The 21482-nt window shown below is 45.0% G+C and overlaps 1 protein-coding gene across 1 annotated transcript in view; it reads left to right on the top strand.

Moving 5' to 3' along the window:
* The window catches only part of PHACTR1 (phosphatase and actin regulator 1), a 177505-nt gene that overhangs the window by 67895 nt on the left and 88128 nt on the right, over positions 1-21482 (top strand). Inside the window, exon 2 of the mRNA XM_048508514.1 lies at positions 2443-2612. The gene's annotated coding sequence lies outside the window, so the exon portion shown is untranslated. The remainder of the gene's footprint in view (positions 1-2442; positions 2613-21482) is intronic.

Here is a 21482-nt window from a genome sequence, read left to right as displayed (position 1 = left end):
TCAGCTCCTAGTCCCTGCTACTATAGCCACTACAGGAAATCACGGGAATGATGTTGGGATTGAAGTGCCAGTGGCAGCACCACAGAGGTCGGGCTCAGCAGCTAGACTTACTCCTGAGGCCCTACCCACCTCCCACAGTGCCACCTTCCTGTCCTGCAAGAAGGGGGAAGGAGGGGGGGCAGCAGGCCAAATGCACCCCCACAGGATGCGCGCGAGTGATGCCTGGTGCCCGTGACCCCTTCCCCCAGATCCTCTACTGCCAATAAGGTCATTTTGGATTATTATTCCTATAAAATTTATGGGTTTTTTTTTACAGAGTAAAGACTTGGATCATTCATAATGGAGGGCATAAAAGAAAGTTGTAGAATAGCTCACAATGAATACTTATTCTCAAAATGTGACTCTACTAAAAAAAATTTAGCATCTAAATCATGATTTTTGATTTAAAAAAAACTTGCACGTGAAAAGTTATGGTTTGTTCCATACATTTTAATTGCTCTGTTTGAAAAAATATTGTATCTTATGAAAGTTCTAGAATAAACAACAGACTTCTGTGTGAAAGCTCTGCCATTTTGGACAGATTTTCCAAATCTGGGTTCAGAAATCCCCAGAGATTTCAGAGTGGAATTTATCAAGGGCAGAGTTTTGGGAAAGAAGGTTGTTCAGCAGGTGTGCGGTGCCATCCAAAGCTTCCATTTTCTCCCAGAGAACTGATCTGTATAGCTTGGAGACCAGTTTTAATTCTGGGAGGTGTACTGGTTAGAACCGTGGTGGTGAACCTTGTTATGGACTACAATTCCCATCAGCCCCTGCCAGCATGGCCAATTGGCCATGCTGGCAGGGGCTGATGGGAATTGTAGTCCATAGCATCTGGAGTGCCAAAGGTTCACCACCACTGGCCTAGAGGGACATATGGGATGTACTGCCTAGAGGGACATATGGGGTCAAATGTCCCTGGGCTGCAGCCATTTAGTCACGGGGGGGCAGAAAATCATCCCATTCCCCTCCTCCTTCCCCCCAGATCCATACCCCTCCTCCTTCCCCGGGTCCATGACCTGGTGCAAAAAAATTTATTTGGTTGTGGTGGGGGAGGGCGGCCACCCATACGGGGGAGGGGGAACTCAGATTTTGCACTGGGCTACATTTTCCCTAGATACACCTCTGATCAACCTAGATAGGCTTGCCAACCTGCAGGTGGTAGCTGCAGATCTTCCACTATTACAACTATCTCCAGATGATCAATATACATTCCCCAGGAGAAAATGGCTGCCTTGAAGGGTGGCATCTATAACATTGTACCCTTTGAAGTTCCTTCCCTCCCGAAACCCTGTCCTCATCAGGCCCCAACCCAAAATCTCCAACTCTTTCCCAACTCAGGGCTGGCAACCCTGGAGGTTTGTAACTTTGGGGAACTATGTATTTTGAAGTAATATCTCAAATAGTGCACGCTGACCGCCCTGGGTTAAAGGTCTGAAGGGGGACATGTCGAGGCTCAAACCTGCTTGGAAGTCCTGCTCTTTGGCCTTCAAGCTTTCCCTCATTAATCACAGAGGATCTGGTGATTATTCAGAGGTGAGAAAAGAACTGAATTGTGCACACCTTAATGTATTGTCGAAGGCTTTCACGGCCAGAATCACTAGGGTGCTGTGTGGTTTCTAGGCTGTATGGCCGTGTTCTAGCAGCATTCTCTCCTGACGTTTCACCTGCATCTGTGGCTGGCATCTTCAGAGGATCTGATAGATCAGATCCTCTGAAGATGCCAGCCACAGATGCAGGCGAAACGTCAGGAGAGAATGCTGCTAGAACACGGCCATACAGCCCGGAAACCACACAGCACCCCTGTGCACACCTTGTTCAGCTGTTGAGCAGCTTAACGGGGACAAGGGAAGACTTCTAGTCTTTTCTCCTCCCCCTGACCTCCCAAATCACAGGTATGTGCGTGCTCTCTCTCCTCCTCAAAACAGCGGCTTGAAAGATGTATTAAGGGACTAAGAGGCATAATTTCATTTTCTCTCTTGGCAGCTCCTAAAATATTTAAGGCAACGGTTGCTTCTTCAATTTTCCTGTTTCCCCACCCTCCACCCCGCTTTCCTCTCTTATTTCTCCAGGGCCTCCGTGTCGTCTAATCGTGTTTTGCCATCTATTACAACCTGCAAACTAATTGCCACAAAATACTTCCGCGGCTTCTAAAACCCTGAGGAGGAAATATATTTCAGATTTGTAGGATCACCTTCCCAGATTATCTTTGAGTCCCTGTTGCAAGGTGCTATGCAAAGGGCAGGCGTTACTATTAATACTTACCTGTGTCATCAGCACAATGTGAACCGGGGTTTAAAAAAAGAACGTCTCTCCTCCCCGGCAAGGTAAAATGCTGTCCGTTCGCATTTTTAACTTGTTCTTTCCCTTCTCTGTTCCTTTTCTATCTCGGTGATCGACATACAGCTGAAAGAAGTGGAGAGGCTGGTCACCATACTTCCGGACCTCTGCTTTGGTTCCAGGCACCCACACCCCTCCGATTCGGAGGAGAAGCAAGTTTGCCACATTAGGAAGACTCTTCAAGCCGTGGAAATGGAGGAAGAAGAAGAGCGAGAAATTCAAGCACACCTCTGCAGGTAAATGAGAGCCACTCTGTTTTTTGATGGAAGGTGCTTTGCTTTACAAGACAGGCTAAGGAAATCAAAATTTGCTGGTACGGATTAGATGCGCTTTACTCGACAACTACGAGGAGAAGAAGAGTTTGGAATTATACCCCGCCTTTCTCTCCTGTAAGGAGATTCAAGGCACTTTACAAACTTCTTCCTCTTCCTTTCCCCACAACAGACACTTTGTGAGATGGGTGGGGCTGAGAGAGTTTTGGAGAGAACTGTGACCCAGCAGGCTTCATGTGCCGGAGTGCGGAAACAAATCCAGTTCACCAGATAAGAGTCTGCCGCTCATGTGGAAGAGTGGGGAATCAAACCCGGATCTCTAGATTAGAGTCCACCTGCTCTTAACCACTACGGCATGACAGTTCTCGGCGTGTCCAATGTTCTGGGCACTTTCCCACTTTCTTCTCTGTTCCTGCAACCCCTTCTGACTACCAAAAGATCATTGCCAAGGCTGTGGGCCTAGGTGAAAGAACACCTGCACAGTTTGTGTGGCTGGCTAGCTAGCTATTTATTTATGTAATCAATACCCTGCATTTCTCCACAGTTGGTATCCAAAGTGGCTTACATCATTCTCATCTCTTCCAATTTGTTCTCACAAAAATCTTGCAAGGCAGCTTCAGCTGACAATGTGAGATTCACCCAGGATCACTCAACAAACTTCCATGGCAGAGTAGGGATTCAAACCCAGGATCTTCAAGATCCTAGACCAACTGTATGGCTGCCAGGGATTCCGCTGTGACAAGAGATCTTGTGCCAGCAGCTTGCTGCCTCTCTGAGCCGCAGTGGAAGAATATTTTTTTTAAAACACAGTGATGGGGTCTGTCATTATGTCACTTCTGGGAAAACCCAAAAGTGGGGTAGGGTAGGAAACTATTATAATAGGAAACTATTATAACCTAGGTTGAACCTAGGTCAAACCTGCCAGTGTGGAATCGACCTATGTGGTTTTAACTAGAGCAACCCTACATCACTTCCGGGTTTTCCTCAGAAGAGACATGGTGGTGCAGACAACATAATTTCCCATGTCCCCATTCCTAGTCCTCCTGCTGGTTGCCAGGCAACACTATCCAACACTCTAACTACTATACCATGCTGGACTAGGACTGGGATAGTAAAATCATCTCTCCTCCCTTTTCTGCTAGGGTTGCCAGCTCTGGAATGGGATATACCTGGAGATTTAGGGAGTAAAGCCTAGGGAGGGCAGGGTTTGGTGAGGGGAGGGACCTCAGCAGTCCACCCTCCAAAGCAGCCGTTTTCCCCAGGGAAACTGATCCCTATGGTTTGGAGATCAGTTGTAAAAGTGGAAGATCTCCGTGTTCCGTCTGAATTTTCGGAACCCAAGCGTAGCTCCACTGAAAAGATGGTCAGTTTCGTTGTTCCTAATCACTCTAGCCCTCTAATGACCTCATCCAAAGTATGGGGGGGACAAATCCGCCATAGGAAGCAGCGTGGGGCCACACCAGCAGATTTCCCCTCCCTGGGGCGCTTGCTCAGGTGAAGAGCGAATCTACCTGTGGGCAGCTGCTGTGACTCTCCCCAGTAGTGGGATGTGGTGCTGGACATTGCACTAGCGCAGGGGTCTGCAACCTGCGGCTCTCCAGATGTTCATGGACTACAATTCCCAGCAGCCCCTGCCAGCATGGCCAATTGGCCAATGGACTACAATTCCCAGCAGCCCCTGCCAGCATGGCCAATCGACTACAATGCCCATCAGACCCTGCCAGCATGGCCAATTGGCCAATGGACTACAGTTCCCATCAGCCCCCTGCCAGCATGGCCTATGGACTACAATTCCCATCAGCCCCTGCCAGCATGGCCAATTGGCCATGCTGGCAGGGGCTGATGGGATTTGTAGTCCATGAACATCTGGAGAGTTGTAGTTGCAGACCACTGCACTAGCGTCTAGGTACCCCAAACAGCATAGCAGAAACCGTCCGTGGGCGTGGCTGAGGGAGGAGCCGACGCTAGCACTGGTGGCCACAGCTTCACCACCTTTTTAGTGCAGTAAGTACATTAAGCTCAATGGGGGCTTTCCAGAAGCAGGGAGGCTTGTTTGCATTTTTAGCCTCCACATGCCACTGGGAAGCCCCCTTAGGAGCGTTGGGTCAATGTGGGTGCGGCACCGCGTCTGGGTGCCCTACCTTTTGGATGGGGGCTATAAGTTTGGCAGATCCAGTATCTCCAACAATGGTATAGCCCAGTGTTTTCCATCCTGTAGGTCAGGACTCAAAAGTGAATTGCGAAGCCTCTGAAAGTGGGTCACAGATCAGCCCTTGCTAATGGTCACTCCTGCCCTTTGTATCATTTTTCCATCCCCATCGTTCAATATCCTCATTCATATTGCATGTTCTCCCCTTCCACCTTCCTTGGCAACAATGAGAAGGAAACATTGTTCTGCAACAAGTAACTTTATAGTAGTAGACAGACAGAGGAGAACATGGAATGCCACTTGCTTGGGGGCAGCTTTGTATGATGTTTGTGGGTTTCTCAATAATATCTTGTTAGCCACTGTAGAAAATGCAGTGCTAGACTAGGTAGACAATATGGTCCCAGTTCTCCTTGGGTGCCAAAAAACCTGGGGCTGGCCTTGGTAAATTTGTACTTACGGCTTGACAATACTGAAAAGGTTGGGAACCATTGGTCTAGTCCAGGGGTCTGCAACCTGCGGCTCTCCAGATGTTCATGGACTACAATTCTCATCTCCCCCTGCCACCATGGCCAATTGGATGGTGGCAGGGGCTGATGGGAATTGTAGTCCATGAACATCTGGAGAGCCGCAGGTTGCAGACCCCTGGTCTAGTCCATTTCCTCTGCAAATACTCTTCAATTAAGGCTTGCACAACTGTCTCAGCGAACAACTTTTCAAGCGTTTTTGCTAGTGTCTTTTAGCATGACAGAAAAAGGTCAAGGAAAAGAGACTAATGCTAACTAAATGGAGGTTGAAAAGGTCACAGCGAGAAAATGTCCTCAAGTATTATCAGTGCCAACAGCTACACAATTTAAGCACGTCTGAACGCTTCCAGGGAATGCAGACCTATCAGTTCTATTTAAATTGTTTTTGCTAATGGTTAGAACAAATTCAGTTTTACTTGTTTGCTACTTCAAGTGGTGACCCTTGTATTTCAGTGCTATGCCTGCTCCTAGAATGCATTCCAAGTAATTCCAGGACACAAAAAGCTTAGTTAGTTTATGGTGATAATTGGATCTTCTCCCGCAATTTTCATTTTGCAAAGGAGACTTCATTAGCGAGGAGATTCAAGGTGACTTACAATCTCCTTGCCCTTCCCCCCTCACAACAAGCACCCTGTGAGGTTGGTGGGGCTGAGAGAGCTCTGAGAAGCTGTGACTAGCCCATGGTCACCCAGCTGGCGTGTGTGGGAGTGTATAGGCTAATCTGAATTCCCCAGATAAGCCTCCACAGCTCAAGCGGCAGAGCTGGGAATCAAACCCGGTTCCTCCAGATTAGATAAACGAGCTCTTAACCTCCTACGCCACTGCTGCTCCTACCACTACATCACATTGCTAACTTTCATTGTCTCTGCCCATTCCTTTCCCCCCTTTTGTATACTGCCGATATACTGCAGTCTGGGTGCTTTTCGTAAACACACTGAGTACATTACTGAAGGAAAGCTGTGCTCACAACCTGAGTTCGATCCCGACAGAAGTCGGATTGAGGTAGCCTGCTCAAGGTTGACTCAACCTTCCATCCTTCTGAGATTGGTAAAATGAGTACCCAGATTTTAGATGATTGGGAAAGGTAATGGCAAACCCCGCCCCCCCCATAAACCTAGCCTTTCCAATAAGCATCATGATGCAGCATCACCCTATTGGTCCGTAATGACCCAGTGCTTGCACAGGGGATGGCCTTTTTTTCTTTACCTTTTTACCTTTGAGGATGCTACCAATCAGGTAATATCTAAATGCCATTGATAAATTAATTGACAATGAAGAGTTCCTGCCCATACAGAGCATTTCATGCAACTGAGAGGAGCACTGCCCATGTTCACACAACCAGTTTTGTATCAGTTCAGTTGGCTGCTTGCCTTATGTCAGTAATCTTTCAAGAATGTGAAATTCATTGCTTGGAACTGTGCCACGTTTTGTTTCACGTTTTGCTTTATGGATTCGTAAAAGTCTACTGGCTTGTTGAATTTTTTTCGCTGCACTGTTGAAAAGGTCTATTGTTTGAACGATACGATTCCCTAACTACCCCACTGTCTCTCTCCTGGCGTGGTTGTCCGTCCACCTAAAATCGCAATGCCAGTGAAGGCTTCCCACAAAGCGCAAGGTTCATGCTTGAGGTTAAATGTAGGAGCTTTATGCGCATACGCATTTTTGCAAACAATGTGTGCCAAAGCACAAAGTGGCGAAAAGAAAGTTTGCACCATGGCTCCACTTTAGCAAATGTGCAGGGAAACAGGGAACGTTTTTTCAAACTCTGTACGATAACAGAGATGGGGATGGAGCCGATATCTGACATTTTGAATCTCGGCGAGGTTAGCACTTCAATTTCCAAAGCAAATCACACGCAACCCTTAAGGAACGCTGCAGCGAGAACTAGCACACTTAATCCTTTGGTGTTCTGACAAATGTCATTAGAAAAGCATAATTTCCTTCAGCCTCCTGAGGAAACACACTCAGGTTTTTTTTCCACTTTAAAGAGGATTAGAAATTAGTGAGGAGAAGGGATAAACACAGCCTGCAGGTCCAGCAATAGGTTCAAGTATATCAGTGACAAGGTATATACTTCTTCCCCCACAGCTGTTTGCTTCGCAATGGTTTCCCATGTTTTTTTTGTTTGCATTGGGATTCTCTGCCTGCAAAATGTCCCTAGGCAAGCCCCATTCCCCTCCCCATCCCCTGCTTCCTCCTTGTTTCTGTGCAACTTCCACATGCAGAGAGGTGTTTTTTCCTGCCATCTTTGGTCCAGTGTTAGTTTGCTAGACCGTGGGGATATGATTGAAGTCTATAAAAGTATGCAAGGGGTAGAAAATGCTAGGCAGACAGAGAAATTTTGCACCTCTCTTTTTTTGTCAATAACTAGAACCAGGGGCATAAGCATTGGAAAATGCTGGGGAAAAGAATTCGGACTAATAAAAGGAAACACTTCTTCACACAACTCGTGATCGGTGTTTGGAATATGCTGCCACAGGAGGTGGTGATGGCCACTAACCTGGATAGCTTTAAAAGAGGTTTGAACAGATTTATGGAGGAGAAGTCGATCTATGGCTACCAATCTTGAGCCTCCTTGATCTGAGATTGCAAATGCCTTAGCAGACCAGGAGAAGCAGCAGCAGAAGGCCATTGATTTCACATCCTGCAGGTGAGCTCCCAAAGGCACCTGGTGGGCCACTGCGAGTAGCAGAGTGCTGGACTAGATGGACTCTGGACTGATCCAGCAGGCTCTTTCTTACGTTCTCATGTCAATTTCTTGTCACTTTCACTGAGTCCATAGCTCTAGCAGTAGACCTTCAGTATGACCCCCAAAAAGCCCTTCTAAAATGGTGCGAGGATCCGCTGTGGTGTGGATGTGGGAAGGCAGGGAGCGGAGCAAGAAAACCTGAAGAAAGCTGAACACATTCTGATCTCCTTCGTTTTCCATGTGAAGGGAGAGGAAAAGTAGCACTTACAGACCTTTTGGGAACTGTGGGGATTTTCTGATCTGAAGGCAGGGTGATTGCCGAATAGGGGGAAACGTGTGCATAACCAAGATTCCCCAAAGAGAATATACACTAAGAAGAAGAAAGGTTTGGATTTATACGCCGCCCCTTTCTCTCCTGTAAGGAGACACAAGGTGGCTTACAAACTCCTTTCCCTTCCTCTCCCCACAACAGACACCTTGTGCGGTAGGTGAGGCTGAGAGAGTTCAGAGAGAACTTTGACTAGCCCAAGATCACCCAGCAGGAATGTAGGAGTGCAGAAACACATCTGGTTCACCAGATAAGCCTCTGCCACTCAGGTGGAGGAGTGGGGAATCATACCCGGTTCTCCAGATTAGAATCCACCTGCTCTTAACCACTACACCACGCTGACTAAATGTGAAGAAGATCACAAGTGTGTAAATAGCTAGTAATATCTTATGCCTCAGTAAATTTGTGGATCTTCCATAGCAGTGCCGTAGACTGACTGCTATTGCTCGGAACTGAACACATGAAGCCAATTTATACTGAGTTAGAGGGCAGTGTTCTCGGCTCTGATTCTCTGCAGAGGCTCTCCAGAGTCTTTTACATCTTCTAGCACCTGATTCTTTTAAATAGAGATTGAACCTTGGATCTGAATGCTACACCACTGAGCTGCAGCCCTTTCCATATGATTCCTGGCAGATACCGTGTAATCGCTTCATCAGTTAACAGCAGGCACATGTATTTGGAAGAGGAAAACAAACTTGTGGTCCAATCTTTCCCTGTTTGTTTCAACACATGCACAGGACATGATTTCTAAATCCATACATACCCTGTTTCCCCGAAAATAAGACAGTGTCTTATATTAATTTTTGCTCCCAAAGATGCACTATGTCTTATTTTCAGGGGATGTCTTATTTTTCTGCTCCACAGTTGCATGCTCTGGTTGACGGGCATGCTTCCAAAGAAAAACTTTGCTACGTCTTACTTTTGGGGGATGCTTTATAATTAGCACTTCAGCAAAACTTCTACTATGTCTTATTTTCAGGGATGTCTTATTTTCGGGAAAACAGGGTACATTAGGCTGTTCAGAGGCTGAACATCGAGTATCCTGTCACCAGGCTCCCAGCAATTCCGGATGACCCCTGCCCCCTCCATACGAATAGGGAGTCAGGCAACTTAGGTTCATTTAACCGGTTCGTGTTGTCTGTGCAGAAGGGACTGCTATGAGTAATTGGCTGTTCCCTGTAAAGAGGCTGGTGGCTCAGCAAGCGGATCATCCTGCCTCTGAGTGCAAGAGCTGACCAGCACCCAAGATGACACCTGTGCTTTTCATCAATACTTGGATGAGAAAATAAAGAACATCTGGAACAGTACAGCAGCCCTCAGTCGGCTCTGGCTACTGCAGCATCAGCCCTCAAAGGATTTCTCAACTACCCATTCACTTGTACACAAATGATACTTGTAGCCGTTGTCTATTTTTGTACATGAATCAGCGAATGCCGGCTTCTGATGAAAAGAGATGTTTATGCTGCTCGGTGACTGAATCTTTTGTGCCCTCTTCAAAATCTGCTGCATCGCATATTTGCTGCCATTAAGAAGTAGCTAGATTGAAAAGGCCTTTTAAGAACGTGCTAACCCCCACGCCACCGCTTAATGGTGCATTTGTGGAGAGGAAAAGATCCTTAAAGGCCTCCAAGCTTACAGGAAAGGAATGTTTAATGAGGCAACTTGGATTTCATGCAAATTGCAATTCCAGATGCTCTAAAAATTATATGCAGCAACCCCAAACTGTAATTCTGCCATGCCAATCTGTGATAACGTATTACTACAAAAATAGCAGATTGCTGTTAATCAGTTACAAAAAAAAGAATGTGTAAGGCAGGTCTCAGTGCTTGAATAAGCAGAATAACAATACCTGGGAATTCTTGTTCTGTTTTCTTCGTGACCAGTAGCTTGCATCATGTGTCCAAAGGAGGAAAAAGGATTTAGCAACAAATTTAGTAATAAATAAATTACTAATTCTGAGCATTCAGAGCACGCTCAGTTGTTTTAAAGAACATTAAATAGGATCCGTACTCAGTTTTGCAGTGACAAAATGCACAACATCACAGAAATAAAACCAGGTCCTGGAGGAGGAGTCGTTTTGTAATGTAATCTTTGCTCAAGAACTGTGCTCCAAGATTTGTTTTTAGTCTTTGAATATTGTTGAAATTTGGGAGGTAGCCAGTGGCGGGATTCAAATAATCTAACGACTCCTGGTTGTTTACAAGCACTATTTTAACAACTGGTTCTGCCGAAGTGGTGCGAACCTGCTGAATCCCACCACTGGAGATAACAGTTCAAGCACCCTGACTTCAGTGGTGGGATCCAAAAATGTTCATAACAGGTTCCGATGGTGGTGGGATTCAAACAGTGGCGCTGCCGCACACACGCACCTCCAGTCCCTATTGGGCAGGGAGGTTGCTTTAGCAACCCCTTCTTGGAACTCAGAAAAAATTAGTAACCACTTCTAGAGAAGTGGTGAGAACTGGTTGGATCCCACCTCTGCCTGACCTGAATAGCCCAGGTTAGCCTGAACTCATCAGATCTCAGAAGATAAGCAGGGTCGGCCCTGGTTAGTATTTGGATGGGAAACCACGAAGAAATACCAGGGTCACTATGCAGAGGCAGGCAATGGCAAACCACTTACGTTAGTCTGTCACCTTGAAAACCCTATGGGGTAACCACAAGCTGGCTGTGTCTTGATGGCAAAAAACAAAACACTTAAGCAGACCCAAAGCAGGAGTCTTGTCTCACCTTAAAAGCTAATAACCAATCAACGGCGGCTTAGGTTAGGTTTCCATGGACAGCCATCGCAAGCACAAAGCGTTATCTTCAGATTGACTCGCACACATTCCACGGGTATGGTGGGAAAAGTAGGATAGACCCAACCATCCTTCAAGTAACCTTCCTCCAGCCTACGGAGCCTTTCCAAGGGACTCCTCCTCCAACGAAAGAGCCACTTAATTTGGAGGGAAACTCCGTAGATTGGAAGAAGGCTTCAAACCTGAGCTGAAAGGGAAAGTGAAGTATAAATGCTTTAAATAATTAATTGATACGCTTTGCTAAGTAGAGTAGTAGGACCCTCCCCGATATTCTTTTTCGGTCCAGTTGTTTATAATTGTTTCCTTTTTGTTTGTGTGTCTGGCTCATTCCGCACATGTTGAATAATGCACTTTCAAACTGCTTTCAGTGCTCTTTGAAGCTGTGTGGAATAGCAAAATCCACTTGCAAACAGTTGTGAAAGTGGTTTGAAAACGCATTATTTTGCGTGTGCGGATGGGGCCTCTGACTTTGTACTTGTTTGTGGGTTTGGTTTGGATAACTTATGGAGCGATCTCAAGTCAATCACTCTCAACCATACCAACGCAGTGTAGTGGTTGAGAGCAGTGAACTCTAATCTGGAGAACTGGGTTTGTTTCCCCCCTTCTCCACATGAAGCCAGTCACAATTCTCTCAGAAAAATCTCGTCCCACCTACCTCACAAGGTGCCTATTGTGGGGGGGGGGGAGGAGAGCAGCATTTGTCAGCCACTTTGAGACTCCTAACGACACAGAAAAATGGGGGATACAAACCAACTCTTCTTCTTCTACCTACCTAAAAGATTAGCTATAAGAATAAAATGGATGTGTGTGTTCTGATCTGAGCTCATTAAAAGAATGGAAATAAGCAGATCTCAGGTTTGGAAATCAGATTTGAAACCCCGCCCTCGACTTTTAGTTAGACAGTGAGAATCCGAAGAGTAGAAATGTTCTCTTGAGGGGCGGTTATTTCACGTCTTTGCAGAGTGAAGAAATAGTTATGTGCCTAAAAGGTAGAAATGAAAACAACAACGTCGGCTCATACGTTTTAATGCAGCATAAATCCCATTGATTTTGACGGAACCTTCACAATAATCACTTCCTGAATCATAGCTGAGAAAAATACTTGTGTCCTAAGATCATTTTGGAAGCCTCCACTTTGATGGTCCCAAATGATGAAGGCATTGATTTTAAGAAGTCCAGCACCATGCTAAGAACAAATACTGTGGATTTCGTTGGCAGCTTATTCGTTGAAAATTGAAATCAAGGCGTACTGATGCTTATCTGAATGTTCATCTTTTAATCAGCATTGCCAGCAGTGAAAGAAATGAAGCGGGCATCCCTCAGGCAAAAGTAGAGTAGTACATTGATTGAACAGCGCTGTTCTAGTGACCTCCTGCCTGTCTGACCCATATTTGACTTGGCTGTTTGTTCTCTTCACCATGTGAGTCTTATCATGCAATAACTTTCAGTGCCAGACTGCTTATGATTCTGGTGGCCAACAGTTAGTCATGAGCACAAAACATTGTGCATTGGAGGCTTGGAATCCTAACTCAAGAACATTATAAATACAAACAGAGTGCTAAAGAAATCTTACCGAAAAATTATACACGTTTCATTCGATCCAAGCGATTTCTCTGTTTCATGGAACTACAGCAACAGTAGTAGCTTTCTGAACAGGGAGTGTCTCAGTCTAGTATTATATACATCAGATACATCATTATATACAGTGCAAATACGAAGCTTCTCGTTGATTTTGATGGAACTTTAACAGTAACCACTGTCTGAATTATAGCTAAGATAACACACAAAACAATGGAGGCTCTGTATAAAAAGAGTGGTAATGAGTGGTATAAATGAAGTGATTGTGGTAGTTCCATAAACTTTTCACTACAACTAGGCATTGTACTGGGATGTGGTTTTGTGAAAGGACTCCTTGATGAAATATGTGGTAGCAAACTCTACGTAGCAACTGTCCCATTGTTATAAGTGAAATACTTGGTCTTAACCAAAGTTGCATTCGAATGTCACAGTGAACAATTGTTTGTTTAAACCATGGTTGGAGCACAAACTCTGGTTACTCTGTCAGGGATAAGTACACAGGCGATATTCAGATTCTCAGGCAAAAGGCAGACTTATTAATATTTTAAATAAATCCCAGGTCAGTGATCTTCATTGTGGTAGTGTAGGGCACAAAAGGCCAAATACCCAATGTGAAAACTAAAGGCACAAAAACGTGCAGAAAACAGGATAAACTGAAACAATAAGGGGCCAAAACTGACAAAAAGAAAACACCCTTTATTATAGGCTGACCAGACGTCCCGCTTTTGGCGAGACAGTCCCTCCTTGAAACAACTTGTCCCGCGTCCTGCGGGTTTTTTCAAGTGTCCTGGGTTTTGGAAGGCTGCCGCACTGCTTTCTGGGGCGCAAGGCAGTGCGGCAGCCTCCCACGCGGCCGCAGGAGCACATGGCCTTCTGGGGCGCTCTCGTTTCCCGCCTTGCTGCATCACCTCCAGAGGGCTTTCCAGCGGCATGGGAGGAAGGATAAACAAAGAACCTCCCCAGCAACCTGAAAGCCCTCCATAGGTGAAAAACGGAATTATGCCAAGTTTGTCTTTCCTGCCACCGATGTTCCCAGGACCAAAGCCTGGTGGGAGCTGACTAATGTTGGCTCTGTCTCTAGGAGTGCTCCCAGAGCACCCCCAGTTGCGTCAAACTGCAAGTTAGGCTGATGCAGCTCTGGAAGCGGCAGCCAGAAGCAGATTGGGCACCATGGAGCTCCACGGTACTTACTTGCCTCCCTGTTTGCCCTCCCAGTTGGCGTAAGCGCCACTTACACTAGCTAGGAGGGCATACGCATCAGTGCAAAATCTCACCACCTCCTATGGCCATTCCACCACCACCACCACCACCACCCCAATCTGGATAGGACTGCCTGTGAGTTTTTCATTTTTTTAAAAAAACTCGGTATGGAATCAACTCACTTGGCCTCCCCCTTCCTCTCTTCTCTTGTCCCTCCCCCCCTTTTTTCCATTTTGTGCTGGGGGGGATAGTTGTGCTTTGGCCAGGGATGTGTGGGGTCACCTCGTATCCACAAGTGGCACTTACTCAGTTGGGGGATTCAAATGATTTAACAACTGGCTGTTTACAAGCACCATTTTAACAACTGGTTCTGCCGAAGTGGTGCGAACCTGCTGAATCCTGCCAAAGTTACATCATCTCCTGACTTTTCCTCCGTATTAGGCTGCTAATTACACTAGGGAATGAAATGTGTTGAAAGAGATAAGCTCACAAGCAATATAGAGAAAGCAATGTAGAGAAAGATCCATGGAGATGATTTGTTACAGTCAGAGTCATACCTGTTTCATCATTTGCAGGGGTGGGGGGAGTCAGTCTGACATACAGATGGTTTTCACTGCTGCTGGTCTAATAATTAAAAGATTTGGGAAATGACAGGATTTTTTTTTTTAAAAAAAAGGATAAATCTAATGCTATCCTTATTTAATCTCACCAAGCTTTTCCCTACATCTGTTCATCCGCTTTGGCTGAAGGTAATTAGATAGAACTAGTACAGCCAGCCTGGAACTAAAAAGAGACTCCAGTCCCGGCTCCTTCCCCTTTGCTGTTTCATTGCGCAAGAGCAATCTTGAAAAGCATTTGAGATATAAAAACATGGGGTCGGAATATTTAATTACATGTCACTAGTTATTTTATTTTTTGCCAACCTCTCCTGAATCAGCATGTGGCGACCATTCCTACAAACAGCCTTGCCATATAGTTACCGTGTTTCCCCGAAAACAAGACAGTGTCTTATATTAATTTTTGCTCCCAAAGATGTGCTATGTTCCTTTATTTTCTCAGGGGATGAAATGCTTTGTAACTTTCTCTGTCGTGTAAGGTTCTGTCTGTCGAACGAGCATGCTTCCAAAACAAAAAACTTTTGTCCTAATGGCGCCTTTACTTTCTCGAGGATGCTTTCCCTTTTGAGTATTTATCACTTCAGGCAAAACCCTCTACTAATGTGGCCTTATTTTCAGGGGATGTCTTATACATTGGTATGAATACTGGTGAGCTGGGAACCAGACAAATCCAATCACACCACCAGTAACTATGCATTGGTTCAAAACCAAGCTGAGCTTTAAAAGATCCAGAATTTCAGCCTACTTTAAAATAAATTATTCACACAAATAATGCTGTGAATCAGACCAACCGGGAGGCAGGCTTGAGTGTACAAGACTGTATGAAAAACACTATTGTTAGCTTCCACAGGCTTGCAAAACAGAGTTCTTCCAACTATTTTTGCAGTAGCTTGAAGAAAGTGTCACTGCTATCTCAAGAAATAAAAGAGCAGGGTCGCAGCATGGTGATGTTGTGTTGTTCTATCTTGACCTGTGGTTGGAAGCTCCGATTTCCTCTGTGGTCAATAGTGCCTCTTAACATATTCATGCCTGCTACAGAGGCGTAGCTGCAATGGGGACATCTGGGGCAGCCCATCCCGGGTGCCGCCATTGCAGTCACATGTTGGGGGCGGGGCGGGGGCAGGGTGGGCGTGTCAAGGGCAGGAGGGGGCATGCGAGCAGTTCATGCCCCAGGCACAGCTCCCCCTCCCTTCATCACTGGCCTGCTATGGCCATTCCTTGATAAACGTTTGGGCTCACTAATTTGTGCTATGATAGTGCATCTGTTTACTGTGTTATGCTATATACGGTACGATCGTTTGAAGCTTCAGTTATTTCAAACCTTAGTTAGTACAAACCTCAGTTAGTACAAAATGGTATAACAAGGCTATTTGGGGGACTTGGATGGCCTGGTTCCTTAACAAGGAGGGCTTTCCAAAAGCAAGGTGCCTGCACTGAAAAAACCTTGTATTTGATTGCAAGGACAGACTGGGAGGGAGAAAAAATATCAGCCTGTGAAAAGGGCACTGCTTCTCCAAAGGAAGGAGAGCGTGGGGAAAAGAGCCATCCAGCATCTCCTTTGCCATGTCGGACTCAGTTGCAGCCCTCCTGATGCACATGAGACTCCTCAGCTGGGCTGTGCGTGGTGGATCAGACACTGACCTGGCCAAGTTGCACAGTGGTGTTTACCCCTGTGCCTCCTTCCCTGCCCAACAACTCTCAGCTTGTCTGGCTGTGATGGAGATCAATGGAGCCCTGTTCTTATTTCCTTGCCCAGCACAGAGTTTGTAGGGGCCATCACCTACAAAGGAAACACTAGTCTGGCTAAACCATGCGGGATTCAGCTGCATACCCCTTTGGGGATTGGGCGGTCTATGAAATTCAATAAATAATAATACCTCCTGCCTCTCCCAGCATAGTGCAGGAGTCCCCAGTGTGGTGCTCACTAACATCATTGTGCCCACCAAGTGTTTTTAGAAAGTGAGTTGGGTCAGGTAGGGCTTTTGCTCAATGAGGCCTCTAATTAACTGTTGATGATTTGATTGTGCAGTTCTTTAAAAATGTTGCTTTGGCAGCAGCTGCCACCACATTACAAGAATCTGCACTGTGTTATTGGAGTTAAGCTTTGGACATTATTCATGCATTTGTTTATGAATATTTTCACCCCACCTTATACAGGGGCTGGTTCCACCTTCTGTGGCAGCCATTTTGTGGCCGCCATTTTGTTGCTTCACTCACCACACTGTGTCAGAATTCTAAATGTGCTCACAGGCTCAGGAGGTTGGGAACCCTGACATAGGGCAAGGGCTGTTCACCATTTGGGGCATTGGTGGTGTCACAGGCCACCAGTCCATTAGAATATTTCTCAGTGGCCTTGTGTGTGGACAAGCCACTGTTAAAATATCGCCAGCTGAAGTTATGCCTGTAAGCTTAGGAGCCCCCACCCAGCTAGCAACACCTGCAGCAGCTGCTAATGTTTGGTAATTAGAGAAAGTATATGGGAGGAGGGGAGAAGGAGAAAGTTAAGTTAAGCTGGTATGCTTCACTGGTAAGCGAGGACTTTTGCCCTGCTGGAGTTCTGGGAGACTTCAATCCACGTGCCAAAATGAATTATTTTTATTTGTTTTGTTTCTTATCTTGGACTATTGTAAAATAAACAACGTGATTTGTTTATGGACTCTGGCTCAAGTAAGCCTTTCTTCTGGGAAATGGCTGGAAAGAAAGAAAGAAAGAAAGAAAGAAAGAAAGAAAGAAAGAAAGAAAGAAAGAAAGAAAGAAAGAAAGAAAGAAAGAAAGAGAGAAAGAAAGAGAGAAAGAAAGAAGGAAAGAGAGAGAGAGAAAGAGAGAGAGAGAGAGAAAGAGAGAGAGAAAGAGAGAGAGAGAGAGAGAGAGAAAGAAAGAAGGAAAGAGAGAAAGAAAGAAAGAAAGAAAGAAAGAAAGAAAGAAAGAAAGAAAGAAAGAAAGAAAGAAAGAAAGAAAGAAAGAAAGAAAGAAAGAAAGAAAGAAAGAAAGAAAGAAAGAAAGGTTACACTGACTGGCGAGCTCTTATTGGTCTCCTCAGAGACAAGAGACCTGGGCAAGGGGGCCAGAGGTGTTGGACCTTTCCAACTAGTGTGAACTTTCATGTACCTTGTCGGACAGTTTGCCCAGTGTGGTTGCAGCCTGCTTCGTGTCTGTAGGTGGGAACCTGGACAGCAAGTTCACTAATTCTAAGAATCAAAAAGAATGAGTTTTAAATGTCTTTATCTTGCTAAGATGAAGTCGCCAAAGGTCTTAAAATCATACAGCTGTTTCTTGAACAGATGTTAGGAGAAGTTGTAATTAATATATAATCAGTCTCTTCCGTGCCACACTATATCGGTTATCCTGATGAGTTAGTCCATCTGTTGATGGGCACGAATCAAATTTGATTTGCCGTGTGCTCCATCACTGCTCCACCGAGAATATTCTAAGCTGTGTCTACAAGCTTGTCTGCTTATTATGGATCAGCACTAAATTGAAGCTGACATCAACAGTGGCTGACCTAAACCCACCAAGCTAAAACATGTTGGAATTCTCCTGGTAGTATCAAGCTGTCTGTGGCCTCTGAGCCTTCGGAACTCATCAGTGTTTTATTGGAGAAGTGTTGGGGAAGAAATTGGCTTCGTGTAGGCCAACATATTTCCTAGGTGAAATATGGAAGAACAAGCCGGAACAGACAGCGTAGTGATGGATGGCGAAAGAAAAAAGCCACCAGCTTTTCATAAACTGGTTTCAGAGAAATAGAGATGAACTCGACTACGTCTTTGCTAGAAAATAGACTGAACAAATTTGATCATGGTGCAAATCTATTGTTTATTGCTGTATATGTTCAAAGTCCGAATCATCTTCAAGGTGTGGGTTTTGACCTTTAAGGCATTATGCGGCCTGGGACCCTCGTACCTTCGGGACCGCATTACCCCATACGTCCCTACTCGGCATCTGCGTTCAGCAGAGGCCAATCTGCTGGTGGTCCCCAGCCCTTCAATGATGCGGCTGGCCTCCACACGGGCCAGGACTTTTACAGCGCTGGCCCCGGCCTGGTGGAACACCCTTCCTCCAACTGTCCAGGCCCTGCGGGTCCTTGGTGAGTTCCGCAGGGCCTGCAAGACCGTGTTGTTCCACCGGGCCTTTGGAGTGCCCAGTCGCTGATATGGTGCCCCCCCCACTGCTCTTTGCCCTGGCACTGGTACATCAGAGCCCCTCATATTGAGGGGCCTGCTGTCCCCCTTTTTGGGGTGGGTTGTAATTGAGGCTTGGACGCCTTTTGTTTAAATGTTAATTGTTAGCCGCTGTTTTTATGTATTTTAAGATGTTTTATTGATGGAGCCTATGTATTGTGTTGTATTGGATTTGCTCCTACTTAATGTTTTATACTATGTTGTTCACCGCCCGGAGTCCTTCAGGGATTGGGTGGTATAGAAATTGAAATAATAAATAAAATAAATAAGTCAGTAGAACTCATCTATTCTAGGATTTTTTAAAGAGATTTAGGAAAATTGCTCCAAATCTGTTTGGACAGGGGTGATGGCTGTTTATTATTGATAGTATATTTTTGACATGTTCAGAAATAGTCTGGTTTCATGGTTTTTTTTTAAAAAAGGGACTATCCAGCAGTAAGATTCACAAATATGGATCACAGGTGCTCAGAAATATTAAGAGCATTGCACACAAAATCCAGAAAAAGAAATATAGTGTAAATCTTGTCCTTATCTTTGGAGTGATATTGTGGGTAAATGGTGTTTGGATTGAAATTTGGTCTTTCAGTGGTCTAGATGCACTATTCCGTCATCTCTGCAATGGCACATTAAATTAGAAGTTGATTGTTTCATCCCAAGTAAATAAATACTCTCTGACAACAGTAGACAGAGTGAGATTGTGAAATCAATATATGTGGTTTTACTCCCATGGTTGGGATTAATTTATTTCATGTGGACAAAGATTCACTTGAAGCCAACCAGCCTTGTTAAATGGTTTGGCCTATTATCAGCTGATGTGTACATTAGGTTCTCAGATTTCTGTCTGATTCTGACTGACTACATCCATGTGAGAAGACCAGGGAGAGATGTCTCTTCTGTATCTAGCAAAGCAATGTTTCTTTTTAGGAAAGTAGACTTTTCTCTGAGCATATCAGAGCTCCGAAATATGCTGCAAACTCTCTCTGAACTCTTCTATGCCTGCTACAGAGGCGTAGCTGCAATGGGGACAGACAGACAGACAACGACGAAGAAGGAGGAGGAGGAGGAGGAGGAGGAGGAGGAGGAGGAGTTTGGATTTATATCCCCCCTTTCTCTCCTGCAGGAGACTCAAAGGGGCTTACAATCTCCTTGCCCTTCCCCCCTCACAACAAACACCCTGTGAGGTAGGTGGGGCTGAGAGAGCTCCGAGAAGCTGTGACTAGCCCAAGGTCACCAAGCTGGCATGTGTGGGAATGTACAGGCTAATCTGAATTCCCCAGATAAGCCACCACAGCTCAAGCGGCAGAGCAGGGAATCAAACCCGGTTCCTCCAGATTAGATACACGAGCTCTTAACCTCCTATGTCACTGCTGCTCACTATAAATGAATGAATGAATGAATGAATGAATGAATGAATGAATGAATGAATGAATGAATGAATGAATGAATGAATGAATGAATGAATGAATGAATGAATGAATGAATGAATGAATGGATGCCCAGGCAGAGCTTCTCTCCACATGCAGGAGGCAAGATTCTCCTATCCACAGCAGGTCATCACAGAGTTTGATATTCAACCAGTCCACAGACTGCGAGTCACAGAGCAAAAGCCCTTTGGTTATCACCCTTTGGCTTGAGCCAGCGACTTGCAGCTCAGGCCAGGTACCTGTGGAAGAGCCAAGAGCTCCAGTGAGTCAGCATCTTGTGCCACCTTTAAGGGCCAGGTGATAAAAGGCATCCCGGAAGCCTCTCTTCTTCCTCCTCCTCACCCTGAGCATCTGTTTAACCAGTGAGAGGTTCCAGTCAATTAGGATTATCCCTGGTAAATAGCTGGAGTACATGCAATATTAATTTAGGAAATAGTGTAACTGCTTCCTTAAAACTCAACAAACATGAATATATAATGATTAAAACTGCTACATTTCTTTGGTATAGTCCAGGTAAGATTTGGCTTCAGTTGCGACTGAAGGAGTTCAGGTCCATAAAAGTTCAGTAATTGGGTCAGCATCCCTGTAGAATATGTTGAGTTCTTTTGGAATAAGTGGTTCTAATTGGTTAGAGCTAGGTACCAACCATAACCCATAAGTACTATGAAGTGTATGAAATAATACTAAAGGGAATGTCTAATAGTACATTTGGAACCCTGTTTAAATTTCATCCTTAAATCAGCAGATCCTTGTCCCACCTGATTTTTCCTAGTTTTTTTTTTTTCTCAGGATCTAGCATCTAGTCAAACACAAAATGTATTGTAAATGCTCTCGGATATTAGTTTTGTGTGTTTGTTATTCACTAGGGATGAGGCCAGATGAGGGATAACTAGACTTGAAAATGGCTAAGCAATCTGCCTTAATATGATACTGAATTATCCATTCGCGGAGGATTATTTTACATCTACTGAAGAAGTAATCTATGAAAGCGCTTTGCTAGGGTGTACAGCGTTACAGATAGAATGGCTCTCTGCTGAACACTTTGTGTTCCAAAGAAGAAGTACAGTATCACTCTAGTTCCCTACCGTTGCAGTTAAGGGAATTGTTTGATTTATACATGTTTTGTGTACTTTTGTACGGTGGAAGGTTTTGTGTTTATACTGTTCTAAATTTATTAAGGCACTGTAATTTTTCTCCTCACTAAGTAAATGGTTAAGTTCAACACAGGTGTATTGTTGTATGGGTATTGATTGTAGTAGCAGTAGGACTGGCGGTGGTTCTCATATTTGATGGATAACTGGACTTCACCAGGTGGTTATCTGTGTGTGCATGTGTGTGATTGGGCCTTT

The sequence above is a fragment of the Sphaerodactylus townsendi genome, linkage group LG09 (genome assembly GCF_021028975.2).
Source record: "Sphaerodactylus townsendi isolate TG3544 linkage group LG09, MPM_Stown_v2.3, whole genome shotgun sequence".
In the NCBI taxonomy this organism is placed as follows: Eukaryota; Metazoa; Chordata; class Lepidosauria; order Squamata; family Sphaerodactylidae; genus Sphaerodactylus; species Sphaerodactylus townsendi.
The sequence above is the reverse complement of the archived record's forward strand: the minus strand, read 5'-3'. Positions and strand labels throughout refer to the sequence as shown.